Source organism: Poecilia mexicana, unplaced genomic scaffold, assembly GCF_051168715.1.
Source record: "Poecilia mexicana isolate PSO_F unplaced genomic scaffold, ASM5116871v1 scaffold_16, whole genome shotgun sequence".
Taxonomy (NCBI): domain Eukaryota; kingdom Metazoa; phylum Chordata; class Actinopteri; order Cyprinodontiformes; family Poeciliidae; genus Poecilia; species Poecilia mexicana.
In genome coordinates this window covers 21,854,930-21,876,702 of record NW_028263385.1, presented here as the reverse complement: position 1 = coordinate 21,876,702, position 21,773 = coordinate 21,854,930, and the positions used below count along the sequence as shown (strand labels likewise).

The 21,773-nt window shown below is 38.4% G+C and overlaps 1 long non-coding RNA gene across 4 annotated transcripts in view; it reads right to left on the bottom strand.

Annotated features, from left to right (window-relative positions):
* Positions 1 to 21,773, bottom strand: part of LOC106925896 (uncharacterized) — a 120,337-nt gene that overhangs the window by 27,095 nt on the left and 71,469 nt on the right. For 3 of the 4 annotated variants that reach the window (XR_015765565.1, XR_015765566.1, XR_015765564.1), the window contains 2 exons: positions 6,984 to 7,085; positions 531 to 593 (listed from right to left, as the gene is read on the bottom strand). This is a non-coding gene — a long non-coding RNA (uncharacterized LOC106925896). The remainder of the gene's footprint in view (positions 1 to 530; positions 594 to 6,983; positions 7,086 to 21,773) is intronic. The other variant, XR_015765563.1, reaches the window with a different exon arrangement.

Below are 21,773 nucleotides of genomic sequence, written 5' to 3'. Positions count from 1 at the left end.
GAACAACTATTGCCTTCCAACGTCTTGCCAAATTTTACGTGTATAGTAAAATCAGATACACGTCTCATAGTTGAATTTTTATTAGTATTAGACAAAACAAAAGAAAGTTTCTGATCTTACAAAGTGAACTTTTTTTTCTGGTTTATTTCTAAAATAAAAGATGAAAGTTGAAGGCATTTCACATTTAATTTCATTCAGAAAGTACTGGTATTATTTCCCCACCTATTCTTACAGCCAAGAGTTCCAACAATGACTCAAATTAAAACTCCCATTAATCCGACAATGTAATCCCTCGACTGCATGAGGCGGCCTTTTCAGACACAGTGTGGATTAGGGAACACTGAGACCCTGTGTTGGTGGTCACCGATGTATAACACCTCATGAAGATAATATGCTATGCGTGTGTGCGCGTTTCTGTGTTTCCTGCCTCGGTGGTGGTCAGCGCTGTGTAGTGCCGAGGGCTTACGTGTGTGGGCGGATGAGGGCACTGTACATGTGGATAATGTGTTTCTTTTCCTCTTTGTGGTTACCTGGTGAAGAGGAAAATCCCTGTGAGGTGGTCTTCTGCCAACGTGGGCCACAATGACAGGGGCCTGTAACAGAGGAACCGGTTAATTATTAAAAAGTGGCCAGTTTGTGATTTGAAGTTTGCAAGAGTACACTTTGTCACAAGTTGTTTCACTTTTGTTTTTATTTGTTCTCCATTCCTTCACCTTACCGTGTCGATCAATTCGTACACATTGTTTTTTTCATGTGGCATCCAAAGAAATGAGAAGATAGCTCAACTTTCTTTTTTTTAACCAAATCTCTTTCTTTGAAGTAATAAAAAAGGAAAAGTTGAATGTCTGCTCGATTACATGGTAGACAGTGATAAACTGAAAAATACCTCTGCTGTTTATAATTCAAAAATCTATGTAGCCACAGATGATCATAAAAATGAATCTGCTTTTCAGTAATAGATTATACTTGCTAGAAATGTTAATATTGCATGTAATCTGGATTCCTTTATACAATTAGTCAGTTCTGTTAATATAAACACAAATTTGGTCCACAAAATCTTAGTCAATGACAGTACTGGTTGATTTCTGCTTTTAAGCAATTTGCAAAGCTTTTTTTGTTTGTTTGTTTGTTTGCTTTCTTTAGTTTTGGTGGTCAACAAACAGCTGACAGGGAGGTTTACAAAGGGATGAGATAACTTTTTGGAGGACTTTTGATTTCTGAGTCTGTAAAAACACAATTCTATCTAAGACATTAAAGTCCTATGTTTTTAAATTACCACAATTAGCAAACATTTAAATATCTTGCACATGTGCATGGTTACTGAATGACACCAAGTTTAAAATTAGCTACAGTTGGCAACTCTTTACTGCTGTACAGAAGATGACAGGTGGAACGAGCTGGTCCTATTGCTCCTTGACCAATTCCATATGTTCAATAGATTTATCACTTTGAAGCTGATTAAACTATATGGTCCTGGACATTTTGTATCTGCTTTGAATTATATTGTACTTAAAGGGGAACAAAACCATAAAGGGGCAACCAGCTGGTTTGATAATATTTAAACAGATAAAATCAAGTTACGAAAGTTATTTTCAGTGGTCGGTTACTATGCAAAATGTATTACCTAACAACTATTGCTATGGCAATTGCATTTTCAAATGGCTCCGCCTCTGGAATCGATAAGCATCTAGTCGTAAGCATTTGTGAGAAGTTTTATGCTTGTATCTCCTTAGATACAAACCATAGAAAATCTGAAATCTAAGATGTATTTGCATTGAGAGTGATTTGTGCAAACAGGGAGGAAGAGGTATAAAAGTTAATGTTCTACTGGATCAGGGATGAAATGAAAGGACAGGTCAATGCCCTATAAACAATATTGGCTTTTATGAGTTTTTTCTTTTTTTTTTTTTTTTTTTTTTTTCTTGTCAAATTCAAATGATTTGTTTTTCCATGTCTGTTAACTAGTAATGTGACTCCCATTTACAGAGAGTTGATGCTGGAGCATTACATACCACCAGTGTATCTTCTGACGTGACAGGAAACAAGCAAAAATGTAACCATTTCATGGAAGTGAATCAGAGCTGGAAGGCAACTTAAAAGTGAATTACTTCTACAACTCCCAGCTGCATTTCACATCTCGTGCAAACCTGCCTGTACAAACAGTTTATCTTGTTTAGGTTAACTACTTATGAATTTTATGGTAGATCATCAATATCTTTGTGCTCACACTACACCTCTTGCAACCATTTCTCCTTAAGAAAATCTGGTGTTAATGTTTCCCACATGCTCGCGAAACTGAAGAAAATCTTGTTCCATCAGGACAGGATAAGTTTACCAAAAAAATATGGATAGGCACGCATAGAGCATCAGGTACATTGCTGAGCAAAAATATCCCAATCTCCTAAATCTATGCGATTCATTACTTTTTTTTTTCCCATGGCAGCCATTACAAATGCATTCTTTCCCTGCTCATGTCTGGACTGCCAGCTTTCATCCTGATGTGGTTATTTCATTTCATCTCTTATCACATCGCATCAGCTGTTTAATCACTGCTATTCCAAATTGGATTTTTAAGTTTGTGCAAGAGAAATAACCAACGTTGTTGTGCGTCTTTATCCATTTAAGAAAACTCTAAATATAAAAAAGACATCACCAGAATAATGTTAAACTTGAGCGATAAGTTGTTAATTGGCAGATTTGAAAAAAAAAAAAAAAACATTAATCATTGGTCAAAAGGCAAATGCTCCTTTCAGTCTTAAACAATTACTCCCATCCTTATTGAAACTGTTCAGAAGAAACGTAATTATATCTTAGTGTGTCCAGCACTGCAACACGAACATAGAAAGTTTATATAAATCTGATACTGATACTTCAGCAGACTTTTCCAGAGAAGTCCTAAAGTGTAAAATAAAACTGAGTGCCAAAAAAAAAAAAAACACATATCATTGTTAAATTAATTAGGTTGATTAATAAGTCAAGTCCCTCATTAATCCATACATTTTAAAAACTGATCTATTAATTCTTTGGCCCAATTTCCCTCTTCAAACCATCCCTCTCTATAGCACCTTTCCATATTTTCTTTTCCCTTGCCATTTCTCTCGTCATCTCACATCCCAATTTCAGCTAATGAGCCCATGCACAACAAAAAAAAAAAAAAAAGAAAAAGAAAAATCTATACCAAATCACAAACAGCACGAGAGGAAGAAATAGGTGCAGCGCTTAGTCTGTTTGTTAAAGGATTCATCATGTGAGCTGTTTTCAATAAATAATAAATGCAAACGGCAACTTTTGTCTGCAGACGAGACTTTCAGACATGAATTATGCATTGTTATTCTTGGATAGGGCAATACAGGGACAGGATGGCGGTGTATGTATGCTTGTGTGTGTGTAGGTGTGTGTGTGTGTGTGTGTGTGTGTGTGTGTTTGAAAATGTGTGGCGCACATATCCTTGAAACAAACTGTGAACACTGCTACTGAGGCTTACAGTCAAGGCATTTATGAGGATACAAAGTTACTGTGATTACTCTGCTAAAGATCCTATTTTGTTGCACTGACATGTGTGGTCTGTGTGCTCAGTTTAGCTCAGTTTGCACTTAACTAAAAATGAATGTCTTTGGTAAACTGTTATTAGTAGCATATTGCCTTTCAATTAAGTATCTTTAGTAGTTAGTTAATCAAGAACAGGATGTGTTTGTGTTCATCCAACTTGTCCTTTGTGTAGGAGGAGTGTGAGCACATTTTGTGTGTGTTTTTTTTTCTGCTTTTGCCAACTCTGTAATCATTGTGACAACAATGGAAGCCGCGTTCCCTGTAGACGGGGGAAGATTCCACCAGAAATGCTAAAATATATGTGTAACTTTTGTTCTCCCTCCCTGTACCTCATCTGTAGTCTGCATGAAAAAAGTTGATTGAAAATCAGCAAAAAAGGAGAACAATTACAAAGAGCGGCACCCGTGACGGCAATCATCACTGATCTCCGCTGTCATTTTTTCTCTATGGTAAATAATTCATCAAAAGAAACAAAAGGGAAACAAATATGCAAATAACCCCCCCCCCCCAAAAAAAAAAAAAAAAGAAAAAAAAGGGGGGGCCAGCAACCAGCAACATTGGCCTGCCACCACAAGGGAGGAATGAGAGTGGCTGATTATTATGGCAGGTTATGACTGTGATGAATTTGAATTTCTCTTGTTTCATCTACCTTGACAGAACTGAAGTCACACAGACACAGAGGGGAAAAAGGAGGAAAAAAACTGGAGGGATTTGAGGGTTTGATTGAGGAGGGGAAGGAGAGAAGGATAGAGGGATTAAAGACAAGGGGAATGGAAGATTGTGGGGGCGGGGGACAGTGAAAAGGGGTAGTAGACATCGGAGGGAAGAAGAAAGAGATTTGGGAGGGGATGGGAGGAAAGGAGGGAGGGATGCTCACAGGGTGTATTCGACAGCGCTGTGAAAGGTAGCCATCAAGGGCTTTGATGAAAAGTGCAGGCCTTCTAAGGCATAGGAGTGACAGCATATGATTTGGTCAAAGCATGAAGCCTTTCAAAGGCAGACATTCTCACTCCTATTCATTCCTCTCAGGTTGGATATAACTTTTGGGGCTTAGCTCTGGAAAAATTTCCAAATTGGTTTGACAGATTGGCCGTATGTGGTATTGTCCCTGTGACTTAACAGACAGTAGACTGACTAGAGATGTAGACATCTCGAAATGAAGAGAGGATTATGGGCTGTGCAGTGTCTCAAAAAAAAAAAAAAAAAAACTGTCCCGGATCAGTTGGTATAGCCGGTGACTATTTTGCTGAAGGAGGTTGCATAAAATATAGACTGGTGGATTTTGATTCGGCGAACAAATCTGCACCAACAGTATAAATGGATAAGAAGGCGTACATTTAAACTGCAATTTCACAAAATAAATAAATCAATCAATCAAAAATTAAGTTTCCGAAATCGCACAGACAAAAAACTTAATCTGGTTTTAGTGAATTTCGTCTGATGACAGAACAGTGACAAGAACCGAGTTTATCACATTTAAACTCGAGGGCAGATAAGTGAATTTTGCCACACAAGCAATGGTGGATGCTGCCTTGGATGCTGAAGCTAAAGCAAATGATACAAATACTGACTATATTCAGTGGTTTACCAGAACAAATCTGCTTATTTTACTTCCAGTTCAGAAAACATTTCCAAAGACATCCTGAAATGAAAAAGCCACTGTAACTATGTGTTTGTTTTTTTTAGATCAAAATTTTAACCCTGTACCAGTTTGCAAGCTTTCTGTTGCAAAAGGGACAGATTTTACAACTTTAGTCATCACTGACTGACATTTACATTTACAGGTCAGTCATAACAGGAAGGATCAGCAAGCCAGCCTGATGATGACTGTGTCATTTTGCTGCACACACATAAGTACATTATATTTGAAATAGCCTCCAATTTCATACACCTACACAGATAAATGGACATGCATAATTACAATACTGCTCTCACATGTGAAAGCATGTATGTGCACAAAACTGAAAACACATGCCTGCGGCACTCTTGTCTGATAGCGCCGTCTATCTCGCTCTCACTTTCTCTCTCCCTTTCTCTCACACACACCCACACAGAGAGATAATAGTATCTAATTTAGGCTCTGTAGGGTTCTCCAGAGGACTACACTTCATCAGGAATATACTGGTGACCTACATACTACAGTAGGGACAGAGGCGCACACCAGCATAATAATTGCATACGTTTCCAACCTCAAACACAAATCTACAGCACATGGATCTGCATACACACACACACAACATTGGGTCTGTACAGCTTAAATGTTACTGTGACAGCAGGAGACACTTAACTCAAACAGGACAGTATGTATCTGAACGCTATTTTGTTCATATGTTTCTTTTAGCAACAAACATCTAGAATAAATCTAGAATAATTGCTTTGGACAGATGTGACCAATAAACCCCCAGTATTTGGGGGCTTAGTGATCCCGGCTGATTGTGAATATTTGAGATCAAAATCTCCTTTAAAAAAATCTGCTAATGCCTGAACTGTACTTGAGCTAAGTTCAGGTCAATACAAAAAAATAAAAATAAATTATTTATATGTTTATACGTATATGTATTTCAGAAGATACAAAAGACTTAAAACCAGTTTTGCCAAAGGCTCTGACCAGCAGGTCATGGCTTCAATGACCAATTAACTACTAATGAAAGTACTACAAGGACTTTGAGAAAGTAGAAGCCTAGTTTATCAGATCAAATCAAATACTGGAAAGAAGACTTCCCATTTCATGGTAATATTACCTCTTAGCTTCTGAAGCTACAAAATAACCCTTTAATCTTAAACACGGTTTTGATTTTTTTGTTACAGCCAACACGTTTTTAATGACAATGTCTAGATATTTGTAAGTCCTGGTTACAGATCATTATCCACTGACTTGATTCACTGGGAAGAGAAATAGGCCCGGAGCTAAAAGCTAAATTTGGGTCTTGATTCAACCTGGTAAGTTAAAAATATTGATCTGTGATACCATGATGTCACCTTTATATCCCAGGGAGACAATTTAAAATCCCCTCGACAAATGTAAATGGCAAAAAACATTCACATTTATTTTGTAGAAACAGTTTGGTGTGCCAATAAATTGGGCAATTGTGCTTTATATTAAAACAATTGCTGGGGGTTTTACCCACTAAAATACTCTAACATTGTATTTTTTTTTTTTTACATTCTGAAATTATGCCACGATAACCAAATCTTAAATGTTGTGCTGAAAAAACTACTTAAATTAAGTCTCATATATATATATTTTTTTTATTTTGTAACATAAAAGAAGCTACGGAAGTGCTTCCGTAAGAAGCAAAAAAAAAAAAAAAAAACAGATAATATGCATCCCCATCTTTTTGTGAGCAATTATGTGGTTGTAGGTTGTAGCTTTTCTAAGCTTCTCTTCAGACAGTATGAGCAGTAAGTTTCTGGGTGCGGAAAACTGGAATTACCGTATCATTGCCTTATAATGCATTCAACTGGCACCAAGAAGACATCATCCATCATTCATGGGCATCATCTGTCAGCTTTCTGGTCCACTAAATGTCCAAGACCTGAGGCAGAATTGCAAAGAAAAAAAAAAATCCAGTTAGCACACCAGAAGGCCTGTCTCATGCACAATTATCAAATGCTAAGAAAAAGATTCAATTCAAGTTGATGGCAAAGTGTTTTACTGAAACCGGAACCATTATATAACACTGAACTTATAAACTGCAGGTTAATGAGGCATCTGTATATAAAATATCTGAGAGCAGCGATTTATTGGGACCCGTCTCAATAGCAGATTTATAAATGGCTAAAAGATTGTGACTCATACACAGTGTTGGTTTGAAGGAGAACGAACTGAGGTCAGGACCACAACTGATACAGAAATAGACATTTGTACCAGCATGGATACACATGAACTATTTTCATGTTTATGGGTGGTTAGAGAAACTTGGCTTAATGATAAAGGACCTCACTCATACATAATAGTGCCTTTATTTAGCGTCAAGGCTAAAGTAAATAAGCAGCTGCTGGATGATCTCCCAAAACAAAACTCAAGCCAGACTTTTTGTCTAGATGATAAACTAACAATAAAAACAAATTCAAATGCTAACGTTTAGTCACAAGTAAACAGCAACGAAAGCAGATGAATGTCTGTTTGGCGTCTTATTACATAGATAACATGTGATCAATATTTTAAAAATACTGCCGATTCATTATTTAAAAGAAAGTTAATAAAATCATAGACAAAATCTTTTTTTTTTTGGTTTCTCTCCCTCTAATGTATGAAACAGATCCCAATACACTGACTTGTAGCTCCACTGTTTTTAAAGGCTCCAGGGCTTCGTTTGAAATTAAGACTTACTTCAAATAAATTGCTTAAAATATCTGAAGCACAAACTTGGTCACCACTTCAAAGGTGTCAAACTCATTTCCTCTCGTCTAGATCATGAATGTCCTCAAAAGGCCGGTCGGACCAACGTGTATTGATTAAACCCATTAACAAGCATGTCAAATATTAATAAATAGCTGCCTATGTGTTCGATGAGTACTGTCTACAATTAAAAACATTGAACCTGCTTTCACATTGATGAAATTTGGCAGAATGCAGATTTTTTTTTTTTTAACAAATAAATAATGGTTTTATTCATAATTCTTCAGCAAAGAACAAGTGAAGCTGGTTTTAAATAGTGTTTCTAGAATGTGAATTAATCTCTACATTACAAAAACAAATCTTGCTTAAAATTCACTAGTGACTCAAAGCTGAGAGAGTTGTGGCGACAGACTTTTCCAGCCGCATGTCAGCTTTTAAAAATCAACATCTGAGTTTAATCATCATGACGGCTGCTTACGCCACAGTGCTGATTATCAACAGAGAAAGAAAATTCAATTCCACACGTTTGTTTCAGGGTTTCACTGCTAAACTGTATAAAACTCCAAGCTCTGAGAAGTAAATAATACTTCTTTGCAGGTTATTGCGGACATTTTCACATTGAATCTTCTCAGAAACTGATGACTAATAGATTTAACGTCTTAAAACCGTTTAATTGCAGTGTATGTGCTGAGTGTTTCCACATTTCCACATATCCATCACTTTGTTCTTGAGAACTAAAACTTTCCCAAGTGTGGATCATACAAAAGATAAAAATTAGATGGGGCATCATAAAGTTAATAGCATTCTCTTGCATTGTGGGTATAAGCTATAAGAACCCCACAGCTGTTGGTAAATGTGTTAAACTTTAAAGAGCTGGCAGACTGAAAAAGAAATAATCACTATTAAGAATTTTGGTAAAGAAAAAACAAATCTGATTCAAAATTTTGGTAAGTTTTTCATTTGACGTTTTCCAAAAAGAGTGTTTTTTTTATGAACAGGAATAAAAGGTCTATAAAGTTCACTTTAAACATAAATGCCACTTTGCTGATTATTTTTCGCCACTATTCACAAGTCTGTTTTTACCAAATATTTATACTTAATTCAAGCACATTTGATGACTTTTGCTTGCATTTTGTTGCTGTATAAGGATTTTATTACTTCCATAAATAGCTTAAGTACACATCTTTTTTTTTTTTCTTTTCTGTTTACCTCTGTGGACTTTTTTACACAACGCAAATGTGCAACAGCATATTAAGAGAGTAGAAGTATAAAAGGCACCGAGAAAAGTGCATGGGATCAGAATTGGACGATGCTCAGCTTGATCTGCCACAACGAGCAACCGGCCAGTTGGAAGCTAAAAGAATTCAATCTTTTATTGATCAGCAAACGCACTGAGTCTAAGTGCTTCCAGGTCGCAGCTACAACAAAACTCTTTAATGTGGAAGATCTTAATGCAGGGAGGAGACTCAGTTAGTTCTTTCTTTTTCACCAACAGAGGTTTTAGAAAATGAAGTTAAAGAAACCACAGCGATGTAAGAGGCTGTTTCAAAAGAAACCATTTTTTATGACTTCACAAGATGTTTGTAATTTATTCAGGCTGTCTCAAAAGAGAGAGCAAGACGAAAGGCAGGTAACAGGAAGGCTGTGGAGTTGTGGAGTAGAACAAAATTGATTTGTGTAATCATTTTGATCTCTCAGCTTTATTTCTTATGGACGATCCACAACTTAAACAGTAAACTCTGTTATTGTGTTTATAAACAGTAAATCGGGTTTTACAGCAGCTGTTCTCTCAAACATGCAGTTTTAAGACACCTCTGTTGCCAATATATAAAATAATTCAGTCAAACTCATAGCAGAAAAAAAAAACTATTCATGTCTCATGTTGTTCTGAAAGAAAAACCCTGGAATTGGCAAAAATCAGTATTAGCAGGTCAAAATCTTCATAAAATCCAAAACTCATTTACTAGCCACAAAACCCATCACATCTTGGCTAAAAGGTGTTATTGGAAATTTAAGAGGACTAAATGTGAAACTCTGACAGATGGCACAGAGTCAGAGGAGGGTAAGTTGAACAAACATTTTGCCACTGTAGAGCTGAGGCACTGTTACGTAAACTAAAATTAAACATTCATCGTCCTAAACTAAATCCAATTCGCGGATGACCCATATCTTGGATCGGACAAACCCATCTTTACTTCCTTAGACGGAGGACTTTAGTAAGCCTGTATGAAGCCCAAAGAGAACACATATACAGACTGTGAGGAGACGGGGAAAAGGACGACCTTTATTCTCATGAACTTAAAACTAATGCTGTCAAAGCAACTGCGGCTGTAGTTGAAGTCTAAGTAGAAATATGAAGTGGGATTGTTGGGGTTGAAGGGAGAAAATGAAGGACAAAGAAGGAAGTACATAGGGAGGAAGAGAGAGGAATGAGAGAAGAAACGGGGATTAGGCAATAAAAAGACAGATGAGATCAAGAGACAGTTCTGACACGCTCAGGCAGCAAACGCTCTCTGTGAGTCTGGGAGCAGCTGAGCGGAGAGCTTACACACCCACACAAACACACACGCTCTCATGAACAGTTGTGATGTGGTTTGCTGTAACTTTGTGCCTGACTGGATGTATATATGAGATGTTTGGAAAGGGGCTGCACTGTAGGAAGTTAAGCCAAATCCCCAACACCACACCCCACCAACATGAGGAGAAGGGGGCTTTTAAGGACTTTGAGCTTCTGTTGTGGTTTCTTTAATTCTCTTCCTCTGCTTTTCTTTCTTTTTTTCCATCCAACTCTCACTCCATCTCTCTCCTTGCTGTCTGTTTCTCACTCTACTTCTCACAGGCTGTTTTTCAGCATTTTCCTCTCTCAAACCCATCCCCATCTCTCTCTCTCTCTCTCTCTCTCTCTCTCTCTCTCTCTCTCTCCTGGCTTTTGTTTGAGGCAATACAGTCATGAATAACATTTGCAGTGATCTAAACATGTGATCATGATTATATGGTGGATTTAAAGAAGCATGTGAAAATGCCCTTAGATTCATAAAGTAATTTCAGTCGAGATAAAGGGAGTACAATAGAAGGTTTGAGGCCTTTGCCAAATAAATGAGCCACTAAATACCTAATGAAGAAAATGATCAGCTCAGCTTTACAAACAAGTTAAGAACCTGATCTTTAAGGGATGTTAGAGCTCATATACTTTAACACGATCACATGAGGAGTTCATATAATGCCCGTAATAAGTATAAGAACCTCCTGTAAGACAAACCACATTACTCTGTGATGATGAGGTGGTGGGCTTCATGGAGGTTTGGGGCTTCTGTTGTGGTCGCTTTGTTCTTTATTGCTGTTTTACTTTTTTCTCTTTTTTCAGCAGATGATCACAGGATTCATCATTACTCAGTGTCTTTTACTTGGCTCCCCCCAAATCCCTTCATCTTTGCGCAGAGTCAGATTTCATCGCACTTCAATCACTTAAGTGCGTGCATTCGGTAGAGCTTCATGTTGGACTTATTTTCTGTGATTACACATCATGCCAGTGGGATATTCCTAGAGTTGTAATGATTATGTTACCTCAGGAGATGATACACAATACTGAGTTCATGAGTGCAATGTCAGATTTTGTTTTTAAAAATCATGACTTGTTCTTTGTAAACGCTGTAATCAATGTAGAATACTCTAGTCAAGTGTATTCAAGGGCAGTCTATTATGGTTTTCAAGCTTGTCTCAGTCCAAGGCCATGTTCACACAGCAGCCTTTTATGCTAAATTGTGATTTGAAAGTGGTGAAAACTTCACCAGTCCCAGCATACTGTAAGTGTTGAAAGCCAGCCCAACCAGAAGACTTTCGTTTGTCAACGATGCAAACACAAGAGGGGAACTTAAGATATCCTCTTACTGACAAAACTCTCCAGCATCCATGTGGGCATTCATCTTTAAGAAGTTGCATGCTGAGATACAAACTACATAATGCTTCCTAAGATAGATTTTACTTTCCGACAAGAAATACTGTGATGTTTCAAAATCGCTAAATCTTCTCAGACGTGTTATTCCTCAATCCCTTTTAATGATAACACTTGTACAGAACTCAGCCAAACTGTTTTTGACTTTATCACCAACCATGAAGGCCAAAAATTTCGATTCACCACTTGCTCTCCCAAGTTTATTTTATCATGCTCAGCGGTATTCACACATAAACATACTTCCGTGACTGCATTTATACACACATGGAGTCCAACAATTAGATTTCTTGTCTGTTTATACACACACAATCAGCCGTCCTGTGAAGCTTCCCCACACCCCACGCTTCTTCTGTTTTTCAAACCTCAAACGCCCACATTCTGCCTCTTGATTCAATTAAAAGACAGGAAAGTCTGGATTGTGGCATGCACCGACTGTAGAAAAGTGTCCCACATGGGTTGTGTGTGTGTGTGTGGGGGTGTGTGTGTGTGTGTGTGTGTGTGTGTGTGTGTGTGCGTGTGTGTGTGTGTGTGTGTGCACGTGTGTGAAACAACCCTTTCCAGCCCATTTGGGAGACCCCAACTCCGAGCAGTGCCCATATAAATGCCAATGAGGCTTAAATTCACCTGTTCGTTTCCCGTTCCATCCGTCCGTTTACTGCGAAGAAAAGGCTGGCATGCTTTAACTTCTCTGCTTGAAGAAGAGACCGATTTCCGACCTGAAGGTAGATCTCTACCTTTCTACAATTGAGAACTATGGCCTAGAACTTACAGGCTTTCTACCAAAACGTTTCCATGGCTTAACTTCTGGAAATGAAAAGGTTTGATTTTCAGCTGCCTGAAAGCCAAAGCAGTTAATGGTTGATCCACCTCATCCTCCTGTATTTTTCTATGCTCGCGAAGGATCACATTGCCTGAAGACAGTTTAATTCAACAAACAACGTTATTATCCCTGCAAACAGATGCCTTGATATCACCACTTTAATTTATTAATGCCGTTTGAAACGAGGAGCAGTGCTTGTGAACGCTTGTTGTAATTGCAGTCCTAATCAGCTGATCTCTCTTCAGCAAAAGCTGTGAATGTTAAAAAATTGACGGTGTGAAAGAACAGTTGGAAATGTCATTCATGGATTCGGTGAGAGGCAGTCGGCTCTGATTGCATTGACAGACTTAACCTCTCTCTGATTGCTAAAAAAAAAAAAAAAAAAAAGACTACAAATAGTCAGTATCCGGATGGTGACAATCTGCAACAATTAACAACAAAACTACTACTACTCCTAAAAGATGTTGTTTTTGTTTTTTTTTACCTCAAAATGTAACTGAGTAAATGTAATTAGTTACTACCGACTTCTATATTTGACTAACGTGGTTCTTTCCTCTCATTCAGCAGAAAACTGGTGTCAACTAAGCACATGTTTTTGTTTTTTTTGTTTTTTTCTTTTTTTGGGGGGTGGGAGGGAGGGAGTTGGTGCAGAGTTTGTACCAGTGGAAAAACATACTTGCTAGCGCCTAGAGGCTCCTTAGAGGAGCTGATCTGAAAGACAGTCTAATGTTCCCCAGATAGTTCAACAACTGGTCAGACTTCTAGTACAGTGATGTATTTGGGAAGGCCTTTAAGAAAGCAGAGCCATGTCTTTACTTGGCTCAGATCAAGGCAAATATCCGGTTACTGAAAATAACCCAATTGATGCATCAAAATGTCATAGAAATTAGTTATTCCTGTGTGGGATTAAAGTAATTTTCCCTAATTCACTGACACTGAACTAATTTAAGGTTGTATAAAATTTCTAATAATTGGCTTCCCTAACTCGATGTTCAATTAAAGGAAGTAATCTAGTATGTTAAACTGTATTTGAAGTTACGACAGCGTCTGACTCACACAGAGCACATGACGACGCTTAGTCTGTCTTTTTCTGTCATTAGGACAACAAATGCAAGCAAACTACCAAGTGCAGAAGTCACAACGTTGCAATATGCTTAAATGTGTGTAGGTGGCAAAGGGTCAGAAAGCACAGGTCAGAGTTATCTTTAAGGGCACCAAATTAGCACTCCTAACGATAACAACCGTAATAATAAAGAAGCTGCCGTTGTCACGGTTCAAAAGGGCAAACTGACTAGCTTATAATGATCAAACCAGCTGATTTTCTTAGCCACCACGAACGCAGATGGGCTTTTGCTTCGAATGGAATGAGAGAACATTTGGAACATGAACATATTTTGGGGAGTATGTGCCTCAGTCTCTGTGTACCATCAATATGACAAGGTGCTTGTGAATCTTCAGTGATTAGTCAACTCACTGAACATGTGCGTTTCAAAGCGTTTGCTACACTCAAAAGTTTAAATTACTGATTGAGTGATCTGAGGCTGTAGTTTTTGACCAGGGTCAGAGCTCGGTCACATCAGCAGCTAGGGTGATGGTATTGGTTGGGGTCTGAGGAATGCATCATGTCAATAAAGGGTCCCTAAAGAAGAAAAATGAAGAAAAATGAAGCAAAAGGGTTTGTGGATCCGAATGCGACTCAGAAAACTTTGTGACCTTCTCTGCCATGCCCCCTGCCTGCACATTGGGATAATGGATGGGTGATCTTTGACCCTTAAATACATTCTCGCTACCCTCACTCTGCTGCTCCCTGTCTTTCTCCTCGTCCTCCGTTTTTTGTTCCTCCACTGCCTTCCTGCCCGTCTGTCTGTCTCTCTGTCTGTCTCTCTTTTCTAATGAGACAGGGACTTTTCTCCCTGTGGGGAAAGAGGTCAGTGCTCCTGACACACACACACACACACACACACACACACAGATAAACATCCAGACATAGATGGCACACATGCATACAAATTCAGACAGGATGCAAGCAAACTTGTACACATCCATGCAGATAAAAGGGCAAACGCACACTGAGGCTGCCATTGCCCCGCCATGCACATGTATCACACACTCACGCACACACACACTGACCCAAAAATCTCTCCTCTATTATGCAGAATATCAGTTGGCTGATGGTAGAGCTGATTATGCAGCTACCCTCTGCTTGCCCACAACTCCCTGGTGAATATCTGCCTTTAAAATCCACCAATCCCAAATGTCTTTTTAGCATATCAATGGAAAATTTTATATTCCTAAACAGTGGGACTTGCAAACGTACTGTTTTTTCACAAATTCTCCATCTCATTATGTCAGGGTAAGCCCATAAAAAAATTTTAGAAAAAAAAAGAAAAAAAAAAAACATAAAAAGCAGCTAAAATAAATAGTTAGCTTCCGCAGTGATACAGATCTTCCACGTGTGTAATGGTGAATTTTCCACCTATTAGATTACATCCACATATTATGCATGCAGGTTTTTCTCAAAGCTGAAAAAATCCATTGAAAGCAAGAAAAGTCATATTAATTAAAAGTAACGAGCTCTCACTAAACAACCTTAATGATAATACACAGATGTTGTTTGTTATAGATATATTTTGAGCACTTGTAGTTCCATTGTTTTACCAAAGGCCACCAATGACCAGACACACGTCAGGACAACACAGAGCCACACAGGACAAATAACATTTAAACACAACACCAATTAATATTACACACATATATTTTGACTTTGGGAAAATTTGGGACTACTCTGAGAGAACACGCTGTCAAAAGAAATTTAAATTGGCCTCGATTCAAACTCAAGAATCGTGTTGCTGCAAGGCAACAGTGCCAGCAATTGCAGCAATGTGTAGCCCTGTATCAGCACCTGGGATAAAATATTAAATCTACCATATTTTACAGAAAGCTTTCTGGTCAAGAAAATGTTTAAGGGCATTTTTCCCCATTTCTGGTGCACTTGGAAGCGTCAGGCAGAAAAGGCTCAGTGTGATTTCACAGAAGAAAAGAATAATTCCACTCCTTCCTCTATCCACTTTTCCTCCTTCCTTGGGAAAATTTCCTACAATGGGGCTTTCCCAATTTTTAATATTACTTAAAATAGCAAGCGCAGTAGAATTATACTACACCTGAGGGGAGGGACGGGTAGGAGGGGGTGTGGGGGAAACAGGCCGATATCTCGAGAATGAGTTCATAGCTCCACAGCTGCAAACCTGAGAGTCAATCTTCTTTACCTGCATATGGCATTTATCTCAAATTTGAAATCCGCCATACGATGTAAACGACTCAGCAGCTCCACGGTAACTAAATTCAGATGACTCTCCCAAATACATTCACTCGGCTGTGTCCCAGAAGTCTGAATTTATAGATTGTTCCTGTGTGGAAGTGAGGAATAGTGACCTGAAGAAAGATTGCTTGCTAAGCAGGAAGCAAAGTAATCTGGCCCTCTAGGTACACATACATGTGTGCACAAGCCATATGCTCGGATATTTATCTGTGTATTGCACTCTTGCGTGTGTGTGTGTGTGTGTGTGTGTGTGTGTGCGCGCGTATTTGTCAGTGTATGTTGCTCATGACGAGATGTGAATGCGGTCCCTCTTGCAAGATCAATGATTATACTATGCATCGCCTTTCTGCATGTTTCTTGCCTGCTAATTGAAAGGCCATCTGTGGAGTACTGGGGAGGTTTAGTATGGGGTAAACTGCCAGGCTCATTATTTGAGGAGAAAGTAGCCCTCAGAGGGCAAAATAAATTAGTCTGTGTCCAGTTTAACCTTCAGAGGACTCAGCTGCTGTAGTTAAGGTGCACGAATGTACCGTACTGATGGATGCTCCTGAGCAGGCTTGCACACCTGTTCTAAAAACCATGTGGTGCTGGAATGGAAAAGAAAGAACAGAACAAGGTACCAATGTTCTGTGAATGTACGCAAAAGGCAGATAACGGATCCCATGTTAAAGTGCTTTTTGCGTGCGACTGTACCTGCTTTTGCTGCAGTGGGTCTGGAAGGACCATAAACATGGAAGCAGACTTGACCCGTGTGTCTCAGCAGTTTCCTGTGTAAGCTGAGCTCAATGTGCGTGTGTGTGTGTGTGTGTGCGTGTGTGTGTATGCGTGTTTGTGGGGAAGTGGCCCCGTGGAACTTCTTGTCACTCCTCAAGTCTGTAGAAAACAACCTCTCTACTCCATTAGCTTTGCTCCATGTCTGCGAACTGGCACATGTGTGCGCCTGCCTTTATGTGCAAGGGACATTCCATCTGTCTCCTGTCACCAGCAATCCTCTCTGTATAATGAGGGCCTGTTAAGATCTAGGGTCATTTCTCCAGAGGTCAGGGTTCACTCTTTCTAAAGGTGAAAAGCCGCTCGGGTCGGGTTAGGTGTTATGTGACACTGAACACGCACACAGCTGCATGCAGAGTCTGGTATGTTCAGACAAGGTGAAGTTTTTGGGCTATGTTTGTGCTGGTTTATGCAGCAAAAACATTTGCAGCACAGTTGACTGACACTGAGTTTACTTGATTTTTGTAAGTGTGGGTGGCAGGCTTCTGATGACTTCTGGAAACATATATCGATATCTTTAAAATGATAGCGGTATAAACAAAAATATTTGCTGCACAAACATTTGACACCAATAGTGCATAATTTGAAGTTGAGGGAGCCAAATTCACCCAGGTTGTTATTCTGCCTCCTTGGATTCCACTTTCCTCCACATACCATCTCTCACATGGCTTGCAGGAAAGTGCAAATGTTTTTGGTTTTGGTTCCCAAAACTTTATTTTTACTAGTTTTTCCATAAAGGATAGTTTTGTAGAGTGCCCTGTCAATTTTTCCACCCAAAATATAGATCATTGCAGATCCTCGTGAGTTCCTACTCTGATGCTTTCCTTGCCTTGCTTGTCCATTTCCCTGCATAACTATGTCTTGGCAGCTTTGCAGTTAGGCCATACTCTTTCCTTCTTCAGATGGCAGATTGAAAAATTATTAGTGAGACGCTTAAAATTTGGGAAATTGTTTTTAAGACAACCATGCTTGGTTGATTGCATAGTTTTATTTAATTTCAGTGATTTTGGAGTAAAGAGAGTGAAATACCAACACAAATGTAAATTTGAATTTGCATTTGGAAAAAATAATCAAGTTTTTCTTCTGATAATTATGAAAAAAAAAAAATCTTGCTTTTCTTGGCAGCCTTAAATTTTAGGTTTCACATCCTTGTACAGCCTGCGTTTCTTCAGACTTCAACACAGATGAGACAAAGCAGACTAAAAAAGAAACCCAACAATCTTAGTCAGGAAAGAAGAAGAAGAAGAAATCCATGACGCATGATTTATTTAACTATATCTGCTACCCTAAACTTGAATATAGGGAAAATCTAAGTTCACCCTCTAAGTGAGCATAGGGGCTTATTTGGCTTATATACACAGACATCGGTTAACGTCCACATAAGCTCATCGTGTTCTTGCACCAGTTCCAGTCCTGCCAAAACAAATATCACACACAAGCACCTAGTCACCCTGGCCAAGCAGTTAAAAGCAAAGTTTCCACCCTCTGGCTAAACCCAAAGCTGTCCATAACTCAGCTTGTGCTTTCAAGTGATTTCACCGAGTTCCACTTCACTGTTTGTATTGTTTTTATTTCATTTTCTGTACTGCTGCATTGGGGTTTTGCTGAGTGAGCTTTATTGCTGTACATCGTGGGTAGACTGGTAAAACAAAGTCCACTGTGCCTGATTTTTTATTTCTTGTGTATTTTATTTTGATCTTTCATTTCAACAATAGTTAACATGGGAATGATAACATAAGACCAATAATCTTAATACAGTTTAAGAGAATCACCCATAGATGAGGTGTTACAAATAACAAAATATATAACCCTTTTCACAAAAACATATTTTATATCTAACAAGTGCATAGGATAGGCTAAATTCAATACCATACTGCACCTGCAAAACTATATCTTCTTATTTCCGACTTTGTATTTTATTGTGATGTCATGTGATGGATCAACACAAAGTAGGACATTGTCATGAAAGTGACAAAAAGACACAGTTTTACAATCCTTGTGTGGATTGTTTGTTGTGTGCATTTTTGTTCAGCTCCTGCACTCGGATTCTCCTGCATAGAAATTAGAGCAGCCAAATCCATTCAGAAGTCGTTTCATTATTAAACGGTGTTACACGCTATTAAATTTGATTTTAGTGCAATTACAACTGTTCTGTGAAAGTCCTACATATTGTGAGAGAACATGAATTAAAAAAAAAAAAAATTGTAGAGACCTGGAATCATGCCTAGTAGATCAGAAAAAAATGTTATGGAGAAGTTCAAAGCAGCGGTAGGTCACAAAACCCTTGCTGAACTCTTCTGAAATCAATCATCTGAAAACCTGCAGGCCTAAGAAGAGATGGCTTTCTATCTGAACAAACAGTCTTTGCCTTGGGATGGCATTAATCAGAAAAGCCCTGAAGAGCACCACTTCCGGAGGACATGCAGATGTTTCACTCAGGTGGCAAAATGTGTTGTTCTCATGCAAGAACAACCAATTACATTAAATTAAGAAAGTAGCGAATATTTTTGTTGTCAGTAGTTATCAAGACCAGTACAGTCATGCATATTTGACATTCTTTGTATTTACATGCTTTTTTTTCACCTCCTCTCTGTCTTAACAGCTGTCAAATATAGAAGTAGGTCAGGTACGTGGGGAGTATGTATTGGAATATAGGCTGTAATAAATCTGAATGTTTGCCTCTCACACTGAACTGGTGTTCTAGCTGAAATATTTTTGATCATGTCTAAAAACATTCCTTGAAAGTCTGCTCATGTTTTTCCTCCTCTGAACTGCTAAAGTTAAAGAAACTCACAAAAACTCACAGCCCCAGACCCCCTGGGGGTCTCTGTGTGTGTGTGTAGGTGTGCAGGCATGCGTGTGCGCGCGTGCGTGTGTGTGTGTGTGTGTGCGTGTGTGTGCGTGTGTGTGTGTGTGTGTGTGTGTGTGTACGGGGGCGTAGGGAGCCTATGTGGATGTGCATATGTATGAATGCATGTCTATCTCTTCAGTTCAGCAGGATACAGGAGGTTAGAGGAGAAGGTTAAAGGTCAAAGCCTGACTAAATAATTAGCAGATAGACTTCCCAGCGACACAGTCATGCATACTTATAAGTACAGCTATATGCGTTGTTATTTTTGAAAAGTCTGGACAGTGTTGTCCTTTATGGCCTCCTTTTCCAAAAACACACTCAAACACGTTTCCCTTCCCTGCCTTCCTCAGTGGCACTCAGACATCGACCCCTCGGTGTGTACAAATAAAGTGTGAGTGCTCTTCCTGCTGACAGGCTATCGGTCAGGGAACGGTGGCGAAAAAATAGGGAGACGAGAGCAAGAGAGACGCATGGCCAATAGATCTACCCTGCAGTCATCAAAAGGCCAAAGGTTGCAATAAAAGCCCGATGACATATTATACACACACACACACACACATATATATATATATGTGCATGCACGTTTTTTGGAACCACTTACCTTACACACACATATAGAAACATAAATAAACACACAATGGTGTTCATCAAAAGAAGGTCAAACTTGGAGGGCAGACAGCTGGCTTGGTTGTCTAAGAAGAGAGAGCAGACAGCTGGGGAGCAAGAGAGTCTGGAGGAAAGTTTAGAGAGAGCACACAATTGATTTTTTACAACAAGGCTGAGAGGTGTAAGATCTTATTTCGGTTGTTCTGGGTGAACTTTATCTTGATGTCATATTTAAGGGGTTTGTGACCACTTTGTCAGGATGAAGTGATAAGAAATGGAGGCAGTGGAAGATGAGTTGTTACAAAGAAATCATAAATCTTACAACAACAAAAAAATGAAGATGGTAAAACAAAAACAAAACAAAAAGATCCAGTAACAAAGCTAGTTATTTCATAGTGCCACTGTAAAAACAAAGATAACACCAGTAAATACAAAATTATTTTTCAACTGAATATGACTAAGAAACAAAGTTGTCTAATCCAACTTGTTTTTATCTAACAAATAATAATGATGATGATAATAGTAGACCTCTAAATCTAATAATTGCTTGTACCACCCTTGAGCATGAGCAAGGCAAGTTTATTTATATGGCACCAATCCTACTAAAGTCAATTCATAGGACATGTTTAAGATGATCTCCACCGGATTTATCCCTGAAGTCTTACTAGGCAGCTTCAACATTTATTTGCTGCATAATCCAAGTGTGGTTGAGCTTAAAGTCGTGAACTGACATGTGGACGTTCTTTTTCAGCAATTCTGATGGAGAGCAGATTTAACGTTCTTTTGTGATCTTCTTGAAAAGGTTATCCACTGTTCGATATTTTCCTCATTTTGTCGATAATGACTGACACTGTGTTTTGCCTATGAAATGACATTAAAGCCTTTTTCAGACTTGTGAATGTCAGTCTCTTGGTTTCTCATATATATATATATATATATATATATATATATATATATATATATATATATATATATATATATATATATATGTGTGTGTGTGTGTGTGTGTGTTTTGATGGGTTTCTTATCAAGACTTATTAGAAAATTCCATGTTGTTTGCTTACTAGGGACAGTTCAAGGTGTAATGTTTAAACCTATTCATATTTTTATAAGAACTAAGATGTCATGACACCACAGCCTTTAATGTGAGTCCAGATTCAGTCAATCTGTCTCAACTCTACACAATCACAAACAATTATGACATGCCTTCAGTCAAATAAAGGTATTTAAAGACTCTTGTACTTCCTCTTAGTTCTAAAGAATATTATGAAATATAGGAGTTTTCGAGAGCTATTAGTTTAAATAAATCCAGGCCACCGTTCCAAATCAGTCATTTTGGCTCCATGTGTGTCATCTGAAATTCACCAAAGTTTTTTCTCTTCAGTTATTTTCCCTCCACTTATATCTGACCTTAAAATAATAATTTTATTTGCGTTATTTTTGCAAAAAAATAAGAGTCAAAGAATCAGTAAAAATAATAATTTTGCAGATTAAACATTACTACTTGTCCGATTGCATTGGTTTCCCATGTGTTCAGCTGTAAGTTCTTCCTGTAGAAATTAC